This window comes from Rana temporaria, chromosome 2 (assembly GCF_905171775.1).
Source record: "Rana temporaria chromosome 2, aRanTem1.1, whole genome shotgun sequence".
Classification (NCBI taxonomy): Eukaryota; Metazoa; Chordata; class Amphibia; order Anura; family Ranidae; genus Rana; species Rana temporaria.
The window spans coordinates 256,334,206-256,359,013 of NC_053490.1; the positions used below are offsets into that span (position 1 = coordinate 256,334,206).

A 24,808-nucleotide genomic window follows, 5' to 3' on the forward strand; every position below is an offset into this window, starting at 1 on the left:
AAGGTTCCATTTTTGGCATGTGTCTAGCTTCGTAGCACACTGAAATGAATAATGCACACACCAGTAGGCATTTAAGTGCTGCTCGGTATAAATGTTCCTATTTAATATTCTGTTTGGGCCATTTACGAAATGCTGTTGCTCTTGATTTTGCTAACCTTGCGTAAATTGTTTACCACTCCTAAGAAATGTTATATTTTATCCATTTGGATACTTCACACTTTTTTATTTTTTTGGCCCCACTAAAATAAATCTCTAGGAAAATAGGACTCTCTGGGCCGGTTCACACATGCGATGCCAGACATTGCATGTGATTCGCACTGCATTGCTGTGCAGATCATATGTGATATCTGTGTGATGCAAGTTCTGCCATGCAAACTGTACCAAACTTGCGCAGGACCCCCCCCCCCTTTTTTTTTGTCCGCATCGGAATCAGAACGCATGATCCGATTCTGCAAATCACACTGTGTTTTGCAAACTGATTGCTGGATGTTGTTAACTTACACTCAAAATTTGTTCGCATGAACAGGTTGCAATTTAAATGCAGTGCGGGTTTGCAGGAAATTTGCTGTGAATCCGCACTGCATCTAGTGTGAACCGGCTCTCTTAAAGATTTTGTTCTTTACTATATGTATTAAATCAGAAGCATAGTAAATGTTACTACGTTTTGTGGATTAGTACACTTGACAGTAGGTTAAGGCTCAGCTCCAACTCCACCTTGTAAAATGAAAAGTGGGTCTGCATGTAAGATAATAAAAAGCAGCTCAGGCTTGGCGTACAATCGTGAATAATGATATTACCGCCACCCAGTGGGTGCACTGAGAACTTATCTTCAATTGTTTATTCTTTTCATGATTCCGAGGTGGTCTCTGTTATTACCTTGTATTTAGTTCGGTAATTTTGGTTCTGTACTGTATTACTAGGTATATGTAATGGTTTGGACCCCTCTATAATGTCTGGACTTGGTTGGATGGTGACGACTTGTTGACAGTCTTAAAGGGGTTGTAAAGGTTTGTGTTTTTTCACCTTAATGTATCCTATGCATTAAGGTGAAAAACCCCCCCCCCCCCCCTCCGTTTTACTTACCTGAGCCCGTTCACCTGCTGTGCGCGTCCCCCAGCGTCCTCGTCTCTATGGAGTCTGGCTGTTGATTGGCTAGATTGATAGCAGCGCAACCATTGGCTCGCGCTACTGTCAATCACATCCAATGACGCGGCGCCCCTGGGGGAGGGGCGAGTGATACAGCCAGTGGCTATAGTCTCTGACTGTATCACGGGAGCACGCCCGCAAGCTAACCCCCTTGGGAGAGCGCTTCCCATGAAGGGAGTTGGCTCTTGCAGGGAAGAGCTGAGACAGCTGCCGACGGACCCCAGAAGATGAGGATCGGGCTAATCTGTGCAAAACGAACTGCACAGTGGAGGTAAGTAAAACATGTTTGTTATTTAAAAACAAAAAAACAAAGCCATACAACCACTTTAAGGGCTCTTCTACCTATGAGGGTATTTGAGAAGGATTTCGTTTTGTTTCTCCGTTTACTTTTTATTTTATGTTTTTGTACTAATTCTAAAAAAAAAATAACCTTATGGAAAATACAGAAAAAAAAAGCAACTCAAGAATGCAGTCCTCAGCTCCTCTCTGCCATTCTCCAACACAAACTGTGTGATCCTAATGAAGGTCCTGTTCAGGGTTGAATGACATCCAGCCTCATCCAACCCATCTTCTATGAGCCCAGACCATCATAAGCATGTCCCCGTCACCAAGTTGACCTTGGCTTACAATACTCTGGACAGAATGGTGGTAACATTTCCTTATGTGAACAACCCGCTGTCCAGGAGTATAGACCATCTATTGCCAGAAAATAGGAAAGGCATCGTTTGATCTGCTGGAGGGGGCAGAAATTAGGGTATGTATATTGGATTTTTTATTATTTATTATTAAAGAGCCTACAATGAATTTCTCTTATTTGCTACCTTGTGGTTTGGTAAATATACAATTTAAAACATTTTGTTATAACCGTTTACCAAGCAATAAGAAGGTTGAGTCAAGATGTTAAAGCTGAATTCCAGGCATTTTTTTTACATAATTACCTTGGCACACCTTGGTCTAATGTAATATGTATGTGCCATTCCTGTGGGATCCCCATAGAATATGGTATCCACTAGCTTCTGGATCCCATGTCAAGCGGCTGCCCTGTTGTCAACACAGAAGGTCACCTGCTAGACACAGGCATCATTCAGGGAAATCTTTGCATTTGCTACTGTAAATGAATGCAAAGTGTTCTCTGATTTGGACAAGGTGGACATTGTCTTTCACCATTCCATCTCTTTGCATTCATTGAGTAAATGAAGCAACATTTTGCATTTTAAGTGTTTCATAAATGGCTGCCATGATGAGCAAGTGGCCTTCCATGTTTATAATGCAGCATGGCTGCAGAAGTTAGTGGAGGCTACTGTAGTATTGGTGCCTACTACAGTGATTTCCAACTTCCACAGGTATGGCACATGCATATTTACATTGCGCCAAACTAAGCCAACGTATCTATGTAAAATTTGCTATACGTGGAATTCAACAATAAAGCCTACGTTTAGTTAAAATCTAAAAGATAGAAATCTGCACAAGGGACATACAATAACTTTGTATGATGTGTCTCTTGTGCTAATTCTTCCTTTTTATTTATTTTTTGGGAGAAATCTGTTCTGTCCCAACCATTCCCTTGTAGTATGGCATATGCATGCTAGATATGAAAGGAAAGAACTGGCATAGTCCATCTCCATCGATGATGGCTCCTGATGGCACCACTTTGGAGAGCCAAATTCCACTGTTCAGATGGAGATTTACAAATGGACATGCTGGAAAAAATGTCTCATTAGCAGAATTAATGATTTCAGTTTTAGTACAGTATTTACACTTAAATCAAATGAGCAAGACCACTCATGATCAGAAACCATGATCTACCCTGGAACGCTACCTATGCAGGAAGTTTTCCTCTGTTCAAGAATTTCCAGACCATTAATCACATTCTCTTTTTCGGCATGGCACGAACATTTGGGGAAAATCTGAAGATCGTTCGTCTGGTTTTATTAAATAATGTTTACTATTTCTGCCACCACCAGGAATGTACTATGCAGACAAAGTACAACAGTGTGCACTAACAAGCCAGCTAATTGGGATTAATCTTCACGGATATGACAACAAGAGAGTAAAGTCTGATTACGTGGGTCACATGTCTTTCTACATTGTTTGCTGCAACGTTATACTGAATACGCTTGCCTGACTCTATGCTAGGCATCCTCTTGTTTGTGGTTAGCTCTCCGGCTAGGCGTAGGAGGATTTCATTTAATTATCTATCATCATCTCTGCTTGTCAAATTAGGGTTCACGTTCATTTTGACCCGTATCATCAGCCTTCATTATTAAAGCATTTATATGTACATACCGCTTTGATCTTCATGCCTAATTTATCTTACACGCCTGTTAACGTCATAATGCTGTTTTTATGTAAATGGAGTTAGTTCACTGCTCGGTTTTTATTTCTTTTATGAATGGATGGGCTTTAATTAAGCTTAGCAGGAACAGCAACAGCATGGGTTTCCTGGAACTATGAGGCAGGTTCTATTTCACCAATTGGAATAAGAAGACTGCACAGTGTTTCAGCAAGATAATTCTCATGATGAATGAAGGCTTCATAGAATCTATATATATATATAAAACTCAACGTGTGTATGTATGTATGTATGTATGTATGTATGTATGTATGTTCCAGCATCACGTCCAAACGGCTAAAGATATTAACATGAAACTTGGCACACATGTTACTTATATGTCAGCAACAAACATAGGATAGGTGGTTTAACCCTTACCCACCCCCATTTGCCATGGTCAGGGTTTTCCTTTAAAGTCCCATTCAACTCTATGGGAAATACATGTTACTTCATAGCTTCCAAACGGCTGTAGATATTTTGATAACACTTGGTCACATGTTACTTATATGTTCACTTAAACTATAGGATAGTTAATTTATCCCTTAACTACCCCCATTTGTGAGGGTCAGGGTTTTTGTTTAAAGTCCCATGCAAATCAATGGGAAATGTATGTTCCCACATAACTTCTGTACGCCTGGAGATATTTCAATAATACCTGGTACACATATTACTTATATGCCAAATAAAAATATATGACAGTTAAATTAACCCTTACCTACACCCTTATATAAAAGATGGGTATATTTATATTACTATGATTTTCCTCCCCAAAAGGTTAAGATAGGAAGACCGGGCAACGCCGGGTATTCAGCTAGTAGGGTAATAAAAGGATGCTGTTCTGTCATTATATTTAGGATGTCCTCTATGCTATGTTGTTCATCCTAACGTGGATGATTTACCAAAACTATCAAAGATGTTGATACTTTTCCAGGCAAAACCTGGTTTTGGATAGAGTGGGGAAGGAATAGATGTTTTCAGTGCCCCCATTATCACTGGTGACTATTCCCAGCAAGAACCAAAGTGACAGAAATTCCAAAGTTTTACAGTTATCTCCAGAAAAAGAGGGTACGGTGACATCTCCAATGGGGGTACCTGTTTAGAGGACAGCTGGCTAAGATGGAATTTCCCTTCACTTTAAAAAATGTCCTCTAACTTCCCTTTATATCTCTGGGACAGGAAGTGAATTTTCCCCAAATGGTACACAGCCAGCCAAAAAAAAAAAAATAATAAAAATAATAACCCTTACTCTATACAAGACTATGCCTATACATATACTTTAACCTCCGAAAGTATACTCCCCTTCATGCCCGAGCCATTTTTTTGCTATAAACTGGAAAAAAATATGTATTTTTTCCCCCCACAAATACAGCTTTCTTTTGGTAGTATTTGATCACTTCTGCGTTTTTTTTTTTAATTGTTTGTGCTATAAACAAAAACAGACCAACAATTTTGAAAAAAAATGTTTTTTTTATTTCTGCTATAAAACCTATCCAATAAAAATAATACAAAAACAATGTAAAACATCAAATCTCTTCATCAATTTAGGCCAATATGTATTGTACTACATATTTTTTGTCAAAGAAATTCCAATAAGCGTATATTGATTGGTTTGTGCAACTTGTAATGGTGGAGATCAGCTACTTAAAGCAGGATTGTGATATTGCGGCGGACAAATCGAACACTAATGCCTTGTACACACGATCGGAATTTCCGATGGGAAAAAATACGATGGGGCACACACACAGTCGGAATATCCGATGAAAAAATTCCGTCTGACTTGAAAAAAGTCAGACGAAATTTTTTCATCGGATATTCCGACCGTGTGTGTGTGCCCCATCAGATTTTTTCCATTGTATCATGCCCCCTTAAGGATTCAATTGTGTGTATTTATGTCCGAATGGGAGATGTTCATTTTATTCTCATACTGTCATGCATTGTTGATTGTTAACACTATGTACCCTTGATGTCCATGTTTCACATGTAATGCTATGTGCCATGAGTTTCCAAGTCAATACTAAGATGTGCCTTCAATGTGTATTTTAGCTGTGGTTTATCATGTACAGCCCCATTTTATTAGACAATGTACCACACTGTGTTTTATGCCAATAAACATGTTTCTTTTAGATATACCCCTACACTGTCTTGAACCTCACTCAAAGTCCCATTTCCTCTCTATACACATCGGATTTTTTCCATCGGAAATTCAGACGGACTTAGAAAGAGAGCATGTTGTCTCTTTTTTTTTTTTTTTGATTAAAAAAATGTCTATCGCAAATTCTGATCGTCTCTGTGGAACTTCCGACAGAGAAAAAAACATGCATGCTCAGAATCAAGTCGACGTATGCTTGAACTTCATTTTTCTCAAGTCATTGTAGTGTTGTACTTCACGTTTTGGACGGTCGAAATGTTGTGTGACCATATGTATGCAAGACGGCTTGAACGGAATTCCGTCAGAAAAATCCATCAGAGTTTAACACTTTTTGGAGACCAGTGACACTAATACAATGATCAATGCTAAAAATATGCACTGTTCATGCTCTATGCTTCCCTGTTTGGGGAGTCCTCCGCACTTCTAAGCTATGAACATTCCTATTGGGAATCTGCCTTGGGCTCAGAGAAGAACTGGGACTGCATACATTTGTACATTCACAAAGGGGGTCCCTGAATGTCTCTGTCCAGGAGAATGGGTACAAACTGAAAACCCGCTGGTACAAAATCCCGGACCTGGTCCATAAGTTCTCCCCCTTCTGTCTCTGACCAATGCTGGCGCTGTGGCAAAGAAAAGGGCACGTTGTTTCATATTTGGTGAGACTGCCCAAGTATTGAACTGCTTTTACATTTATTATTTTTCTCTACCAGGCAGTCAGCTTAAATTTTCACTCTATGGTCCATTGATGTACAGGCAGAGTTAAAGCTGAACTCCAGGCAGAAATCTGTAAATGGCTTAAATATGTATATGAGAACTGTTTAAGGTGCCCAAGGCTATGCATTTCTTTTAAACCATTTAAGTGGTTCTAAAGTAAAAATGTTTTTACCTTAATGCATTTCCGCAATCCAGCGCTGTCCCACATGCAGCACCACTCCTGTCACTTCCTGGTCTCACAGAAGACTGTGAGAGTAGTAGGAGCCACAGGCTCTTGCTGCTGTCAGTCAAATCCTGTAAGGAGGAAGCAGGGGGCAGGCAAGGTGCACTGTGTCTGTCTAGGGACACACACAGCCTGGCTCAAGAAGAAATGAGTTTGGGTGCCCCTTAGCACCTGGCTTGCTGAGGAGGAAGAAGGAGCGGACAGACAGCGTTGGCAGGAGACTGAAAAAGAGGATGTAAGACAAACTATTTTTGCCAAAAGAGCCTGTCGGAAAACTGTTAAATGGACAATGCCTGAGTCCAGTGCGATGTTGGCATTGTTTAAGTATTCTTACAGCCTGCAGGCTGTCTATCAACATACAATAGGGGGGATTCATTTATCCGTGTTGTTTAGCATGTGAATAAAAATACTATATACAAAATAATTATTATAGTGCAAAGATTATCCCGACCACGACACCATCTGCCTGGAGTTTGCATGTTCTCCCTGTGCCTGCGTGGGTTTCCTCCGGGTACTCCGGTTTCCTCCCACACTCCAAAGACATGCTGGTAGGTAAATTGGATCTTGTCCAAATTGGCCCAGTATATATATGTATGACTGTGTGTCCCAAGCGTGTCACGATCCTACGGAGTAAAATGACCGCACCAGCCAAGCAGACTCTGGCTGGAAAAAGCGCCCAGAGGCGATTCAGTCCGCATGAGTAGCGCTATACAAGTCATTCATTCATTCAGTGAAACACCAAATAAGCTATTTAACATAAAAAAATACATAACATATAAAAGTGAGAAATCAAATAAATCAGTGCATCCTTCCCCAGTGTAATAAACGATCACCAAAAAATGAATGTATGAAGGCTTACCAGAGTTCCATGATCTCCTAAATTAATAGGTCATAGCTTGCATTAATAGAAGCTCCCTGGCACAGTGCAGGACACAAAACTTGATAGTAGATCAGATGCAAAACCACCCAAGGATGTCTGCTTGTTCTCACATTAATCACTTGGTGCCCACGCCATAGCCGAAAGATGGTTACACCGTGGACTTAAAATGGCAGGAGGTCGTCCATGTATGTCCTTCTGTTCTCGCACGGCCAGCACGCTCTGTATTCGCTGAGTCCTTGGGACTCAACTGATTGCGGTAAAGGGCCAACCACAGTGGGCCATTTACCATGTGATCATCTGTCAGCCAATGACAGCTGATCGCGGAAGTAAACAGAAGGCGGTTATCCGCATCAGAAAAGAAGAAAGCCGCTAACCATCTTCTTTTAGAGGGACATCGGTCCCCTTAGTGCCCTTCAGTGCTGCTAATCAGTCCCCACCAGGGCCATCTATCAGTGCCACCTATCAGTGCTGCCAGTGAGTGCCCACCACTGCCTCATCATCAGTGTCACCTCTCCGTGCCGCCTATTAGTCCCACCTATCAGTGCCACCTGATCAATGTCCACTAGTGCCACCTCATCAGTGCCCATCGGTGGAGAAAAATTACCTGTTTGCATAATTTTATAACAAGATATGAAACAACTTTTTTTTGTCGGTCTTTTTTTTGTTTAGGAAAAAATAAAAACCCAGTGGTGATTAAATATTTGTGTGATAACCATTTCATATGGGTAAATTGTTGCATGACCGCACAATTGTCATTTAAAGTGTGCGAGCGCTGAAAGCTGAAAAATGGCCTGGGCAGGAATGGGGTATAAGTGCCCGGTAAGCAAGTGGTTAAGGACCCCCAGGGCCGGTTGACGGGACTTCCTCCGATGCCAAACTTCTTTCCTTGCACTTGTCACTCGAAAAAAAAAGCATAAAAGGAGACCTATGCTCCACATAGTGTGAACCAGAAACCATAATTTTATTAGAAACTAGAAATTGCACTTTTACAGAAAAAAGGCAGATACAGTGCTATATAATCACATCAACATGAAGGACACATCCAGATGGCAATGACGCCACATGTGTGGCTTTTCCCTGCCTGATTTTATCAAATATGACATTCTCAAAAGGCTGTGTAATGTTGTTAGCATGGGCAGAGAAATTTTGTTAGATGTCTTTCATTCAGTCTAAACTAAATTTATTCAGCATAGATTTAAACACTCCTACCAAACACCAGCGCTAGGTTAGTAACTATATTTTTTCTTTTTAAAGCGCCCTCATTCCACAGTGCTTATGTGCAAAGGCATTATGTGTCACGCATACGTAAACGGCGATCGCACAACGTATGTGTGGTATTGCTGCGAACATCAGAGTGAGAGTAATAATTGTACCACCAGATCTCCTCTAAACTGGTAACCTATAAAGGCTTTTAGTTTGTCGCCATCCCACGAGTGTGCGCAACTTTAAAGCGTGAAATATTAGGTACATATTTACTCGTGTAACGCCATCTTTTATTTTTTACCAAAAAATGTGTTTGCATGCATTAACATTCATTAACCACTTGCCTACTCTGCACTTTCACTCCCTTTCTGCCCAGGCCAATTTTCAGCTTTCAGAGCTCTCACACTTTGACAATTGCGTGGCAACACAATATCCAATTAAAATTTTTATAATTTTTTTTTCAAATAGAGCTCTCTGTTGGTGGTTAATCACCGCTGGGTTTTTTACTTTTTAATAAATATACAAATAAAGTTTTTCTTTGTTTCTGTCAGTACATTTTGTAAATAAGTAATTTTTCTCCTTCACTGATGTGCACTGATTAGGAGGCACTAATATGTTGCACTGATGGGTGGCAATAATGGACTGCACTGCTGAACAGGCACTGATGAGCACTTAAAGGCTGCACTGACTGGCATCACTAATGGGCACTGAATGGTGTCACTGATGTGCACTTTGTGTTACTGATGGGCACTGCTGAGGCTTTACTGTAATCGGGCACTGATAATCAGTGCCCTGATTACCTGGTCTCCCCTGCGAGGAGGTGAAGCTGATTGACTCCCCTCACCAGAGTGTGCTCTGTCAGTGCGAGACAAGGAGAGTCAAACATCACTTCCACATTTACATGTGACTGGCTGTGATTGGACACAGCAGATCACATGGTTAAAAAGCCACGTCATATGATGTCGTCCCAGAACAAGAGCCGCAACACTCTGCTGTCATTTGGCGGTGGGCAAGTGGCTAAAGTGAGAGTGTGTGTGTGTGTTTTTTTTTTTAAATTGCATTTGGAAAAAACGCTATGCAAACACCGCGTGACATAAAAAATTGCAAAACTCACCATTTTATTTACTAGGGCCTCTGCTAAGAAATATATCTAATGTTTGGGAGTTCCAAGTCAAAAAATACAGATTTTTACATGTATAAAATACTAAAACTGGAGAGTTCAAAAGCTGGTGCCCTGGCTTCTGGGCTCTGCATAGAAAACCAGCAATGTGATGTGGATAAAACAAAGCGAATCTTGTGCATTTCCTGCATCGCATCGGTGTGAACCAGGGCTAAATGTGTCGCTGTCATTTTTTGCCACCTTTGACACCAAGCTACAAAGTGGTAGACTATGCAAACTCACAGGCTGTCCTTTGCAAAAGAGCATAGCATGTAATAATTGCTTATTTGCTGAATAACTCCCAACAGAACTGTGCATTGGGACCGTCTTGAAATGGGATTGCGTGGCTCAGCAGGTGCACACAGCAGCTGCAGCCTAAGAACACTATTTGCAATGTCAAGCGTTGGTGGGAGTGGTGTAAAACATGTCGCCATTGGACTTGGAAGCAGTGGAAACGTTCTGTAGAGTGATGAATTAAAGTGTTTGTTACCCCAACACTTCAAATTCCTTATATGTGCCTACTGTACCATATACTTGTATGAAAAAAGTATCCTGTATCATTTGTATTACTTTCTTTGTGTGAAATCCCTGGTGACCCTGCCAGTCCCCTTCCTAATAAAATCTGACCGCACTAAGCAAGAGAACACAGCATGCTCTCCTCCAATGATCAGACTTGTGCTGACATCCCCCCCCCTCCCCCGCACAGCCATTTACTGGGAATACCAGTGTACTGTTGCTTTTCCTCTCCCAGCTCTTCTGCAGATGAGAGCAGAGGGAATATTTTTTTTATTTTTTTTTTTGAATCTATACACAAATGTTTTGCCTTTTTATTTGTTTTTTTAAACTGAATGGGTCGTTTTACAAGGTGACCGTTTACAATCGCTTTAACCACTTGACCTCCTGAAAGATTTACTGCTATAAAACACATGCAAAAAAAATAATAATTCTTCATAAATTTAGGTTTATGTATTCTGCTGCATGTTTTTGGTTAAAAAAAAAAAAATCCCAATAAGCGTGTATGCATTGGTTTACGTGAACATTATAGCATCTACAAACTATGGTATATATTTATTGAATTTTTTCTTTTATACTAGTAATGTCGGCGATCAGCAAATGTGATATTGTGGCGAAAATTGGACACTAACTGACACTTTTTGGGAACCAGTAACACTAATACAGTAATCAGTGGATTTAAAACCACTTTAAACATACTGTATGAATTATTATGTTTGTTTGATAAGTCTCCCCGTGTTGAAATTACAATAAGGGCAAAAAATTTAGCAGCTGCACTAGGTCTCTCAGTTGCGGTGGGATCCCTCAATAGAAGATTAGAGCAATGCATCATCAAAAAGCAAGCTAAAATTTCTGTCTAATGGCCAAAAAGATACATTTTGGTCTAATCAGACAATAGAACCTTCTTCCTGATGACTTCAGAGTCCCCAGGTGCCTGCTGGCAAACTTTAGGTAAGCTATTATACCAGTGGCAAATGGCAAAGCAACCAGGTAACGGCTGTATGCACAGTCTCCATGATCTCCACCCCTCGGGTCTCTACCTCCTTCAGAAAAGTCATAGGTCTTTTGGTGGCCTTCTCAATCTTCTTGCTCAGACGGGCTCTCACCTTTTGGTGGAAAGTCTGTGCTATAATAGGTATTCAGTAACTTAAAAATGTTCTCTATGCCTCATTACTGATTTGTTAAGTAAATATTTTAATGCTATATTAAATATAGCATTAAAAATGTAAACCAACGAATGACACTTTCACTGATTTTGCATGCAGAGAGACTTGCAGTGGAGCACAGCACTGGAAAGGTGAGCGGGAGCTGCCAAAGTTAACTTTTCCCATTAACAAGCTGGTGATTGGTTGTTAGGCATCCGAGCAACCAATCACCAGCGTGTTAATAGGAAAAGTAAACTTTGGCAGCTCCTGCCCAATCCCCCATGATTTAATACATATAATTTTGCACTTTCACAATATTTTTGCAAGTACCCAAGCTCTGTTGAACATAAAACCTGTCACAACCTTCCATAAATGTTTCTAGTTGCACACTTCACTGTAAATCAAGATAAAACAAGAATTCTATTTTACTGATTCACAATGTACAACATGAGAGGCTATTCAAAGGAATTTATGGCTCTGGCATTTGCTAATTGTCAGGAGCTACTGCTGTAAAATTATTTTGTTTGAATACAAAATATAATTATGCTTCTGATTCCATGTAGGGAATTATGGACTATAATTCAGTCCTGGTCAATATTCACCGGGATACATAAATGTACAGTTGTGCTCAGAATTTTTTAATTCTTTTTTAATCCGTTTTTCAGAGAATATGAATGATGACACAAAAACATTTCTTTCACTCATAGTTAGTGTTTGGCTGAAGCCATTTATTATCAATCAACTGTTTTTACTCTTTTTAAATCCTAATGACAACAGAAACTACCCAAATGACCCGGATCAAAAGTTTGCATACCCCAGTTCTTAATACCAAGTATTTCCCCTTTTAACATCAATGACAGCTTGAAGTCTTTTGTAGGGTTTAGCGAACCCGAACTGTATTTTGGATTTTTGGTACCCGGACCCGAACAATTTGCTGTAAGTTCGGGTTCGGTGTTCGGCAATGTAATGGCGCGCTGCAGGGCAGCCAATAAACATTTGTTTAACTCGTCGTGTGACCTAGAAGCCATCACAGCCATGCCTACTAATGGCATGGCTGTGATTGGCCAGTGCAGCATGTGACCCAGCCTCTATATAAGCTAGAGGCACTCAGCACAGCTCGTCACTCTGCTTTAGATAGGGTAGGGAAAGGCTGGCGCTGCTGCTGCTCTGGGGGAGAGAATTAGGAGTCAGACTGTCCTGCTTCAGAAATCAAATTACTCAGCGATCTACATAGCACAGCAAGTCACTCTGCTTTAGATACTTTAGGGAAAGGTTCCTGCCTGGTTTTGCTTGTAGGGAGAGAAATATATAGTAGTCAGTCCTGCTTCAGAAATCAAATTACACCAGCACTGCATATGTTACTGTGAGATACACCCTTTAGATACTTTTCTTCTATTGTGCTATTCAAAAAACATCCATTTAGGGAAAATTTTTTAAATTTTTGCAGTGTTTCCTTTAGTGTTTGCAGTGTTTCCTCCATATCTGTACGTGTGAGATAAACACTTTAGATACTGTTCTTCTATTTTGCTATTCAAAAAACACCCATTTAGGGCAAAAAATATATATTTTGCAGTGTTTCCTCCAGTGTTTGCAGTGTTTCCTCCATATCTGTACGTGTGAGATAAACACTTTAGATACTGTTCTTCTATTTTGCTATTCAAAATAGACACGTATACCGCCCTTACCCAGCCATTCTTTTATTTCTGATCTTTCTCACTCTTTTGGGGTGTACCCTAATTTTAAAAATAAATAAATTAAAAACAAAAACCTGTGTTGGCTACCTTGTCCTCCTCCACCGCCGCTTCCACCTACACCGCCACATCCACCGCCACCTCAACCTCCTACTCCATATGGACCTCGTCCACCTAGGTTTTTTTTTGTATGTATTTTATGTTATTTTAAGTTATTTCCCTATCCACATTTGTTTGCAGAGTACTTGCCATGCTCTTACCAACATTTTGCTGCCATTTGCAGCCCTCTAGACATTTTTGTACTCAAAAGTTTGGGTCCCCATTAACTTCAATGGGGTTCGGGTTCGGTGTCAAGTTCAGGTCCCGAACCCCGACTTTTTTTCCGAAGTTCGGCTGAACCCGTCGAACCCGTACATCCAGGTGTCCGCTCTACTCTAGTTTTTTGTGGTATTTGTGGATGAGACTCTTTATCTTCTCAGATGGTAAATCTGCCCATTCCTATTGGCAAAAAGCCTCCAGTTCCTGTAAATTATTGGGCTGTCTTTCATGAACTGCATGTTTGAGATCTCCCCAGAGTGGCTAAAATGATATTGAGGACAGGAAGCTGAAATGGCCACTACAGAACCTTCACTTTATTCTGCTGTAGCCAATGAAAGGTCAACTTGGCCTTATGCTTTGGATCATTGTCATGTTGGAATGTCCAAGTACGTCCCATGCGCAGCCTCCTGGCTGATGAATGCAAATGTTCCTCCAGTATTTTTTGATAACATACTGCATTCATCTTGCCATCAATTTTGACCAAATTTCCTGTGCCTTTGTAGCTCACACATCCCCACAACCTCAGCAAACCACCTCCGTGTTTCACAGTAGGAATGGTGTACCTTTCATCCTAGGCCTTGTTGACTCCTCTCCAAATGTAGCGTTTATGGTTGTGGCCAAAAGCTAAATTTTGGTCTCATCACTCCAAATGACTTTGTGCCAGAAGGTTTGAGGCTTGTCTCTGTGCTGTTTGGCATATTATAAGCAGGATACTTTGTGGCATTTGTGTAGTAATGGCTTTCTTCTGGCAACTCAACCATGCAGCCAATCTTTCTTCAAGTGCCTCCTTGTGCATCCTGAAGTTATTTGTGAGTTTTTCTTTGCATCCCGAACAATTTTTCTGACACTTGTGGCTGAAATTTTAGTTGATCTACCTGACCGTCATTTGGTTTCAACAGAACCCCTCATTTTCCACTTCTTGATTAGAGTTTGAACACTGCTGATTTGGCATTCTCAATTCCTTGGATATCTTTTTTATATGCCTTTTCCTGTTTTATACAGTTCAATTACCTTTTCCCACAGACCCTTTGACAATTATTTTGCTTTCCCCATTATTCAGAATGCAGAAACGTCAGTACAGCACTGGATGAAAGATGCAAGGGTCTGTCAGGAGTCCAGAAACTCCTTGACCTTTTATACACACATACTAATTACAAGCAAACAGATCACAGGTAAGAATGGCAATACTAGAAAAAACAGCAATCTGCGCACAAATGTTACAAATAAGACTAAAGCTGCAAGCTGAACACCAACAGAGGCAATCACAAAAAACTCAAAAAGTACAAATGATAAATAATAATAAAAGTGCAGCGCAAATAAAGTCCTTCACTGAAGAATCAAGAATTAAGATGACACCCAGTGAGATAGCAAAAATCTTCGGCAAATGTGATGATATCCTCCACCAATATAAGAAGTGCCTCCTTACCAGATGAGTTGGACCATATGTTTTCACAAGTGGTCAAAGACGGCTTGTTCTCACCATAAGGGAGATGGTGCAGTGGAGTCCAATGCAGCAGTGAATAGTAGGTCCAATGCAGAATAAAAAATAACACGTTCTAAGTGTAGACTGTATTTATTCTAGGGAAAGGTAAAAAACAGCACTTCACCATACTACAGTCAGTCTGGTATGTCTGCAGACAATCTGCCAGAAAACAACTGGCCAGTAGGCGATAGGCAATGTAAAATACAATAAAAACTCGGAGCAACAGCCACGAGCAGCAGCAGAAAGAACGCGGGTGACGACACAGGAAAAACTCCTCCCCCGTACACACGTTACGTCCGGATTGGACTTCGTCAGTGGTGGGTGCCATGCGCAGCCTCCTGGCTGATGAATGCAAATGTTCCTCCAGTATTTTTTGATAACATAACTGCATCCATCGTCTGTTCAAAAATACCCCAATATACAAGACACCTCTTTTTACTTGTGTGTACATATTTTAAGTAATAAACTTAATAAGCACAATAACATACCTGCCATTTATGTTTGCTAAACTGTGAAAGATGTTCAAGTTTGTAGGAAAAGGGGCTGCTAATGCACAAAAAAATAAAAAGATTTGCACGCTCTTTACTAAATAAAATCTAGGTGCCTAAGGCTGTTGGCGGTTCCGTTTATCACTCCCATTACACCTACATGATTTTAAAATGATACAATTATGCAGAAGTTCAAACTTTGCTATGCTTACAATTCATTTTTTTCTGTTCTGTTCTCCTGGCCCCGTATGGGGGGAGAATGGTGGGCTCCTTTCATTTTCCTATCTTCAATTTGCCTGCTTTAGGGGTTGCTGCCAATAAAGAACTAGGCAGTTGCTGTTAATTCATAATTTGTAATTTTCTGTCAGTCTTTTAATTAAGTGGACACAATTTATACCCCCCCTTTTATTTATTTATTTATTTATATATCTATCTATCTATCTATCTATCTATCTATCTATCTATCTATCTATCTATCTATCTATCTATCTATCTATCTATCTATCTATCTATCTATCTATCTATCTATCTATCTATCTATCTATCTCTTTGAATAGTATGTTTTTGTTACAGATGTTTTGATTGATGTTTTGATTGCTTCCATTTTGACAAATGTCTCCCAATGGATTTTGATATTCTACTACTCAATTGCATTTTCTTTATGTCCGCCCTGCTGTTCTTAGGTTTGTTTTAGAGATTTTATTTTTATTTTTAATGTATTGACTGTCAGAGTTTTTTGTGATTTAAGATTTATGGTGAATTGGTCTCTAAATACCTGAAGTTTTCTGATGGAAGAGTGGTCTTCCTGGAGTTCTCTAGGATAACAAACCTGATTGTATTTCTCCTTCTTCCAATAGGAAGGCTTACCCTTATACATATTTTTTTATATTTTTTGGGGGTTTTGTTAGTGTTCTCTTCTAGAGTATATTCTATAGAAACAATTTTCTTCTAGAAGGTCCCTTTGGGATATGTGACATTTTATAAGGAGATGAAAGGGGATATGTGGGTATTGGATAATTTAGTGGTCTTTTGTTCATTGGTAAGATGCTTTGGCAGTCTGGTTTTGTAGGGAGAATTATTTCTCATTAATTAAAAAGAAAATTAGCGCAACATTGGAGTTGCTTTTGAATGTAACCAATTAAGTTTCGGCATTAATTTTATGAAAATATTAAATGAGAATTCCAGTTGCTATGAGAACAACATTCGTTTATTTCCCCAGCTTTAATAAATCAGCCTGGAAAGGTCAGGCTGTGTGCAGCTGAAGCCTCGTACACACGACCGAGGAACTCGACGGGCGAAACACACATCGTTTTGCTCGTCGAGTTCCTTGTTAGGGTGTCGAGGATCTCGGGGAGCCAAATTTTCCCATTCCGTCGAGGAAAAAGAAGACATGCTCTCTTTTTGGCTCGACGGGATCCTCGACAGTTTCCTCGTCAAAGTGTACACAGGACCGGTTTCCTCGGCAAAAAAAAAAAATACCAGCAAGTTTCTTGCTGTTTTTTGCCGAGAAACTCGGTCGTGTGTACGAGGCCTAACTGCCTGTCCACCAAGTTTGGACCAGTTGTGAAATAATTTCATCATTTGGTGCTGAAGTTAATAATAAAGCTAAACCTTTTAGCTAAAAAAAGTGAAATATGCACCAAGCACTTTGGTTTATATGTTGATTTTTTGTCCTGATTGCAGTTGTGGAGGTTGCGGATGCTGGTCCCATTTGAAGACCTTGATGGATTTCTAAATAAATCTAGAGTTAGTAGGGCAGATTTTAAGGTAGAATAAAGTTAGTGGTGCAAATAATGCTGACAGGTAAGCTTGTATTTTTATTTATTTATTTTTAAATTTGAAGGGAACGTGTATATCTGTTCTGCCATAAATGCTTTTACCTGCCAGTCACCATTTTTTACTCCTAATTGTCCCCCGAGCTGCACATGCTCTGCTCTGTGTACAATTCTGGTATGATTTTGGGCCAGGACAAAGTAACTCACATCTGTGTGCACTGGAGCAGGGGCAGACTGACAACTCATGGGGCCCCCAGGCAATAGGAGATTATGGGGCCCCCAGCCAATAGGAGAAGATTATGGGGCCCCACGCAATAGGAGATTATGGGGCCCCCAGGAAATAGATTATGGGGCCACACAGTGTATACACACACACACATACAGTATACACACACAGTATACATACACACATAGTATACATGCACACAGAATACACATACACACACACACACTGAAAAGGTACTGGAGAGGCGGGGCAGCTATAATCGTGGGATTTTTTTTTTAAAAACACTGATTTTTACAAACTGTCCCTGATTTTACTAAGGCTGGCAACCCTGATGGGGCCCCCTAGTGGCATGGGGTCCTCGGGCAGTGCCCGAATGGTCAGTCCGCCCCTGCACTGGAGTTATATCCTCATCGTCTGGACAATCAAGAAGACTTCAGGGTGTGAAGAAGACCAGGAGAAGATCGAGGCACTGGCGATGGAGAGGAACGCAGCACTGGGGAGGGCACTTTACAAGGGGTGCCAGACAGTGAAAATATGCTGTCCCTACATGCTCATTATCGTATAAAAAAAATGCTCCTGGGAGGCCAAAAATTGTCTCTTCCCTTCAGTGGTTTAGTTCTGCGTTTAAAGTCAAAAGCATTGTTTTTTGTTTTATTATTTATTTCGGATTTTCAAAAATACTTGTGTAAATTAGATATACATGAATAAGACAATCTTCCATAAAGGCTGATAAAGTAGAACATAATGTGATTATATATTTTTGGGCATTTGAAATGTGAGGCATTGTGGTGCCTTTTCACCACCTGTTTTAGTCCCTATAAGCCTGCACCACCATTGAACATGGATGAGGGGCGACTGCAGCACAACCCTCATTCACTTTGGTTGGTTTGCATTCAGTGGGTGGTAGTGCCTGCCAAACACAACAGTGGGGATGTTTTTTGACACATTGTGATGCAAAGCACTACAGCTGTGGTATGTGCATATGCCTGTATAGCTGCCTTTTGCAGCTTTGGACAGCTTTAAAACTCTAAAAATAAGAACACCAGTAAATTGCTACACTCAGGTGTAAATGGAGGCTTAATGTTGATTGACTCCCCACCTCTGCTGGATGTCTGTTCCAAGCACCCACAACTTTTTCAGTTAAAGGGGTTGTAAAGGTAAAAAAAAAAATAATCCCTAAATAGCTTCCTTTACCTTAGTGCAGTCCTCCTTCACTTGCCTCATTCTTCCATTTTGCTTTTAAATGTCCTTATTTCTTCTGAGAAATCCTCACTTCCTGTTCTTCTGTCTGTAACTACACGCAGTAATGCAAGGCTTTCTCCCTGGTGTGGAGAAAGCCTCTTGAGGGGGGAGGGGGCGAGCAGGAGGGCCAGGACACTCTCTACTTTGCAGATAGAGAAAGGAGCTGTGTGTTAGTGGGCGTCCTGACACTCCTAGTTACAGACAGAAGAACAGGAAGTGAGGATTTCTCAGAAGAAATAAGGACATTTAAAAGCAAAATGGAAGGATGAGGTACGTGAAGGAGGACTGTACTAAGTTAAAGGAAGCTATTTAGGGGAAAAAATGTACCTTTACAACCCCTTTAACTAACACCTTCTAATGTTACTTTTGAACTTCCTTCTGCTATTTTGAGGTTATTCCTGTCTGTTCTTTGGTGCAGCTTTATATATGTGTGAACACCTCTACTGTTTGATTTATTTTTCTCTGGAGGAAGAAAAACTTTTTTTTTTTCATTTTGCACCTGCAGTACCACCTGCTGGTAAAATGGACTGTAGCATCATGACATATAATGACCCTTTGGCAGGCATGGGGAACAATAACGCAAACCTCAAAAAATCTGGCATTACAGCCTTTTCCAGAATAATCAGAATACAATAGCAAAATGAAATATGACTTGAAATGACTGTGATTGTCAGTGGGCTGTAATTGGCTGTAGCCAGGAAAAAAAATGTTCTTTAATATTTTATTTGCACTTTGTGCTTCTCCTTTCATGTGTCTTTTAAAGCTTGTAAGAGCTAGAGGTTTTAATAGTAGGTTCACTTTGTATGCCATGAAGTGTAACTGTGATTGTTATAAACATGTACAATCACCGGTCACTTTATTATGTACACCTTGCTAGTAGCGGGTTTGGACCCCCTTTTGCCTTCAGAACTGCCTTAATTCTTTGTGGCACAGATTCAACAAGGTGTTGGGAACATTCCTCAGAGATTTTGGACACAGTAACATAAGAGCATTACGCAGTTGCTGCAGATTTGTTGGCTGTACATCTATGATGCAAATCTCCCATTTGACCACATCCCATAGGTGCTCTATTGGATTGAGATCTGGTGACTGTGGAGGCCATTGGAACACAGTGATCTCATTGTCATGTTCAGGAAACCAGTGTTGAGATGAATTTAGCTTTGTGACATGGTACATTATCCTGCTGGGAATAGCCAGAAGATGGGTACACTGTAGTCATAAAGGGATGGACATGGTCATCAACAATACTCAGGTAGGCCGAGTATTGCTCAATTGGTATTAGGGTTGTCCCGATACTGATACTAGTATCGGTATCGGTCCCGAGCATTTGCCCGATGCTTCACCCGATACCTGGACGGTTGGGGTGATTAGTGCGGTGGGAGAGTTGCAAGCACTTATCACCCTGTATAGATTTCAAAGTCTGACAGCCCATCCGTTTATCTGCTTCTCCCCCCCCCCCCTCTTCCCCGCGGCTTTCAGCTGCTTTAGTGAGATCGGTGCTTGTAACTCTGTCACACACGATCACTGCTGACTGTCCCCGTATACTCCTGCTGTCCCCCTCTCTTCTGCTCCGTGTCCCCCTCTCTTCTGCTCCGTGTCCCCCTCTCTTCTGATCCGTGTCCCCCTCTCTTCTGCTCCGTGTCCCCCTCCGTGCTGCCGTCCCCCTCAATCTGTCAGGATGGAGAGCGGAGGTAGGAGCTGATAAATCCGGCTCCTTACTGTTCCGAATGTACAGAGTCAGTGATCACTGACTCCGTTCATTCACATAACTGAAACATCATAAATTGTTTACAATGTTTCAGTTTATGACTGGAGAGGAGCCCCTGTCTTCTCTCCATTCATTTTCAGTGCTGCTGAGAAAGGGACTGGGGAATCTGTGTCCCTAGTCCCTTTCCATGTCTCAAAGGGGAGATGTTAGAGGTCTGTTAAGACCCCTGAAATCTCACCAAAGCCCCCCAACAGGGCTGATAAAAAAAAAAAAAGTATTGCAATAAATAATAAAAGAAATAATTGTAAAAAATAATAAAATAGAAAATAGAAAAACACACTGTCCATCCCCCCCCCCCCCCCAAAAAAAAAAAGCATTGTAAAAAAAAAAACCTGACACATGTGCCAGTGTTACATGAGATTAAATAAAAGTATCGGTTCACATGAGATTAAATAAAAGTATTGGTAATCGGTATCGGTGAGTACTTGGGGGAAAAAAAGTATCGGTACTTGTACTTGGTCTTAAAAAGTGGTATCGGGACAACCCTAATTGGTACTAAGGAGCCCAAAGTGTGCCATGAAAATATCCACTACACCATTACACCACCACCAGCCTGAACTGTTGATACAAGGCAGGATGGATGCATTCCCATTGCCCATTCTCCTCTAACCTCTGACATCAACAAGGAATTTTCATCCACACTTCCGCTCACTAGATATCTTCTATTTTTTGGGCCATTCTCTGTAAACCCTAGAGATGGTTGTGCGTGAAAATCCAGGTAGATTAGCAGTTTTTGAAATACTCAGACCAGCCCGTCTGCCACCAACAACCATGTCACTTTCAAAGTCATTTAAATCCCCTTTCTTTCTCATTCTAATCAGTTTGAACTTCAGCAAGTTGTCTTCACCACTTCTAGATGCCTAAATGTAGTGAGTTGCTGCCATGTGATTGGCTGGTTAGCAATTCGTGTTACCAAGTAATTGGTGTACCTAATAAAGTGTCCGGTGAGTGTGTTTATAGGCATGTGCAACATAGAAAAGTTATAAGCATAATCCTGTACATTGGGGGTTATTTACTAAAGGCAAATGCACTTTTCACTACAAGTGCACTTGAAATTGCACTGAAAGTGCACTTTGAAGTGCAGTCACTGTAGATCTGAGGGGGACATGCAAGGAAATTAACTACTAGCCGACCAGCCGCCGTCCTTCTACGGCGGCAGGTCGGCTCTCCTGGGCGAGAGCCCGTAGCTCTACGTCGGCTCATTGAGCGGCCACCAGGGGCGCGTGCTCCCGACTCCCGTGTGTGTGCCCCCCGCTCGCTCCCGACTCCCGTGCGTGTGCCTGGCAGGCTCGATCGCCGCCGGGCACCCGCGATTGCTCGTTACAGAGCGGGGACCGGGAGCTGTGTGTGTAAACACACAGCTCTCGGTCCTGTCAGCGGGGGAAATGCTGATCTTCTGTTCATACATGTATGAACAGCAGATCAGTGTTTCCCCTAGTGAGGCCACCCCCCCCCCACAGTAAGAACACACCCAGGGACATACTTAACCCCTTCCCCGCCCCCTAGTGTTAACCCCTTAACTGCCAGTGGCATTTTTATAGTAATCCAATGCATTTTTATAGCACTGATCGCTATAAAAATGCCAATGGTCCCAAAAATGTGTCAAAAGTGTCCGAAGTGTCCGCCATGATGTCGCAGTACCGAAAAAAAATCGCTGATCGCCGCCATTACTAGTAAAAAATATATATTAATAAAAATGGCATAAAAATACCCCCTATTTTGTAAACGCTATAACTTTTGCGCAAACCAATCAATAAACGCTTATTGCGATTTTTTTTTTTTATGAAAAATATGTAGAAGAATACGTATCGTCCTAAACTGAGGGAAAAAAATGTTTTTTTATATATTTTTGGGGGATATTTATTATAGCAAAAAGTAAAAAATATTCATTTTTTCTAAAAAATTGTCGCTCCATTTTTGTTTATAGCGCAAAAAATAAAAACCGCAGAGGTGATCAAATACCACCAAAAGAAAGCTCTATTTGTGGGAAAAAAAGGACGCCAATTTTGTTTGGGAGCCACGTCGCACGACCGCGCAATTGTCAGTTAAAGCGGCGCAGTCCCGAATCGCAAAAAGTGCTCTGGTCTTTGGGCAGCAATATGGTCCGGGGGTTAAGTGGTTAAAAAAAAACAGCATTTTAGCTTGCAGATGATTGGATAATAAAATCAGCAGAGCTTCCCCTCATTTCAGATCTACCCCTCAGATTTACAGCGACTGCACTTCCAAGTGCACATTCAGTGCAAATTCAATAGCACTTTGCACTTGTAGTTTGCACTTGTAGTGCAAAGTGGATTTGTTTTTAGTAAATAACCCCCAAAATACTTTAACTGCAGTATCTTTAAAAAAATGAACAGTACATATTGTGTGTGTGTGGGAATATTTATACCATAATGCATAGACTATTTTAGTGAAGGTACAGATTTGAATAGAATATTTCCGTCCCTGATTGTTTGCTTCTGTACAAAGCTTATTTAAATCTTAGCAGGAGATCCTGTGTGTCTGGAATGACAGCACCTTTAGGCGCTGCACACTTGTGAAGTTGTAACAGGATGTTGTCAAAGGAACAATGGAGACACGTGATTTTCTGCTCCCTGGTTGTAAAGAGTTGGGAGGTTGTATTTCTCTCTTAGGCGTGGATTGTCACTCGAATAACTCCACCTTGTAACATGAAATCCACAATGTACATGCACAGGAAGGTAAAATGTCTCAACAGTCGTCTTTTATTTTAACCTAGCACTTCCTTGTAAGACTATTCCAGGACACCCTGTGAAAGTTTGTTAGGTAAGTAATTCATGCTGCAATCTTAGTTTTAATGCATTTTTGTGTTTAAAGGCTTTGACAGTGAGCAAGTACACTTCAATGAAGAATACAATGGGTTGAAAGTGTATGCTTTCTCTTGATGCACTCATCAGTGCTTTAAATGTAGTGTTTGCGTCACCGCATCTTGATTTGTAGTGAATAATGGCTTGAGTCTGTGTTGAAGGCTTATGTTATTGTGTGTAAAGTTCACATCTTAGTCCGTCCGGCTAGTTCAGTAAGGTGATGAGAAAAATGATGTGTACAGGAAAGTAACTCATAGGTTTTTGTCCACTTACAGTAACTTGTATATAAAAAGATTTTTTTTGGGTTGAATTTTTACTAGATACCATGGATTAGGGACCGTTGATGTCACTTTGGGGGTGATTTACTAAAACTGGTGCATACAGAATCTGGTGCAGCTCTGCATAGTAACCAGTCAGCTTCTGTTTTATTGGCGAAGCTTAAAGTGATTGTAAAGCCTCTGGTTTTATTTATTTATATAATTATTTATTTATTTTTTTCTATTAAAATAACAAACATGTTATATCAGGGGTCGACAATATCCGGGCGCCAGGTCGCAATTGCAACAAGAAATTGTGACCTGGCACCCGCGGCGGCCGGTAATTGAGGCTTCGGCTTAGCGGCCTCAATTACCGGCCGCCGCGGGCCTGCCGCAATCGCGCAGCAGGGAGGTGGGGGCGCACGGAGGCACAGGATCTTGTGTCTCCTACGCCCCCACCTCCCCGCCGCGCGATCGCGGCGGGCCTGCGACGGCCAGCAATTGAGCCCGTGATTTTGCGGCCTTGTTTAGTCCCAAGCTCTTCCTTCTGTGAGCTGGCGCCATCTGGTGGTGGCCGTTGGCATTACAAGTTAAACAGCAGTTCTAATGTCATTTTTCACTGCCATCTACTTCCCTCTAATTAGAACCCCCAAACATTATATATATTTTTTATTCTAACACCCTAGAGAATAAAATGGCGATGGTTGCAATACTTTCTGTCACGCCGTATTTGCACAGCGGTCTTACAAGCGCACTTTTTTTGGGGGAAAAATACACTTTTTTTTATTAAAAAGTAAGACAACAGTAAAGTTATCCCAATTTTTTTTTAAATTGTGAAAGATAATGTTACGCCGAGTAAATTCATACCCAACATGTCACGCTTCAAAATTGCATCCGCTCGTGGAATGCCGACAAACTTTTACCCTTTAAAATCTCCATAGGCGACGTTTAAAAAAATCTACTAGTTGCATGTTTTGAGTTACAGAGGAGGTCTAGAGCTAGAATTATTGCCCTCGCTCTAACGATCGCGGTGATATTTCACGTGTGGTTTGAATACCGTTTACATATGCGAACGCTACTCACGTATGTGTTCGCTTCTGCGCGCAAGCTCGTTGGGACTGGGTGCGTTTTCTGGCTCCTAACTTTTTTAGCTGGCTCCTAGATTCCAAGCAAATTTGTCAAACCCTGTGTTATATACTTGCCTCTTCTGTGAAGTTGATTTTGCACATTGCAGCCCGCATTTTCCTTTTCTCCTGGCCCCTCCCTCCTGTTGA

The 24,808-nt window shown here is 41.0% G+C and overlaps 1 protein-coding gene across 8 annotated transcripts in view; it reads left to right on the forward strand.

The window, feature by feature from the left end:
* Positions 1 to 24,808, forward strand: part of RPH3AL (rabphilin 3A like (without C2 domains)) — a 258,215-nt gene that overhangs the window by 21,105 nt on the left and 212,302 nt on the right. The window contains exon 3 of one of the 8 annotated variants that reach the window (XM_040336807.1): positions 17,128 to 17,247. The exons of 6 other annotated variants lie outside the window; for them this stretch is intronic. The gene's annotated coding sequence lies outside the window, so the exon portion shown is untranslated. Of the gene's footprint in view, positions 1 to 17,127; positions 17,248 to 23,055; positions 23,237 to 24,808 lie in introns of those variants that run through there. One more of the 8 variants, XM_040336806.1, reaches the window with a different exon arrangement.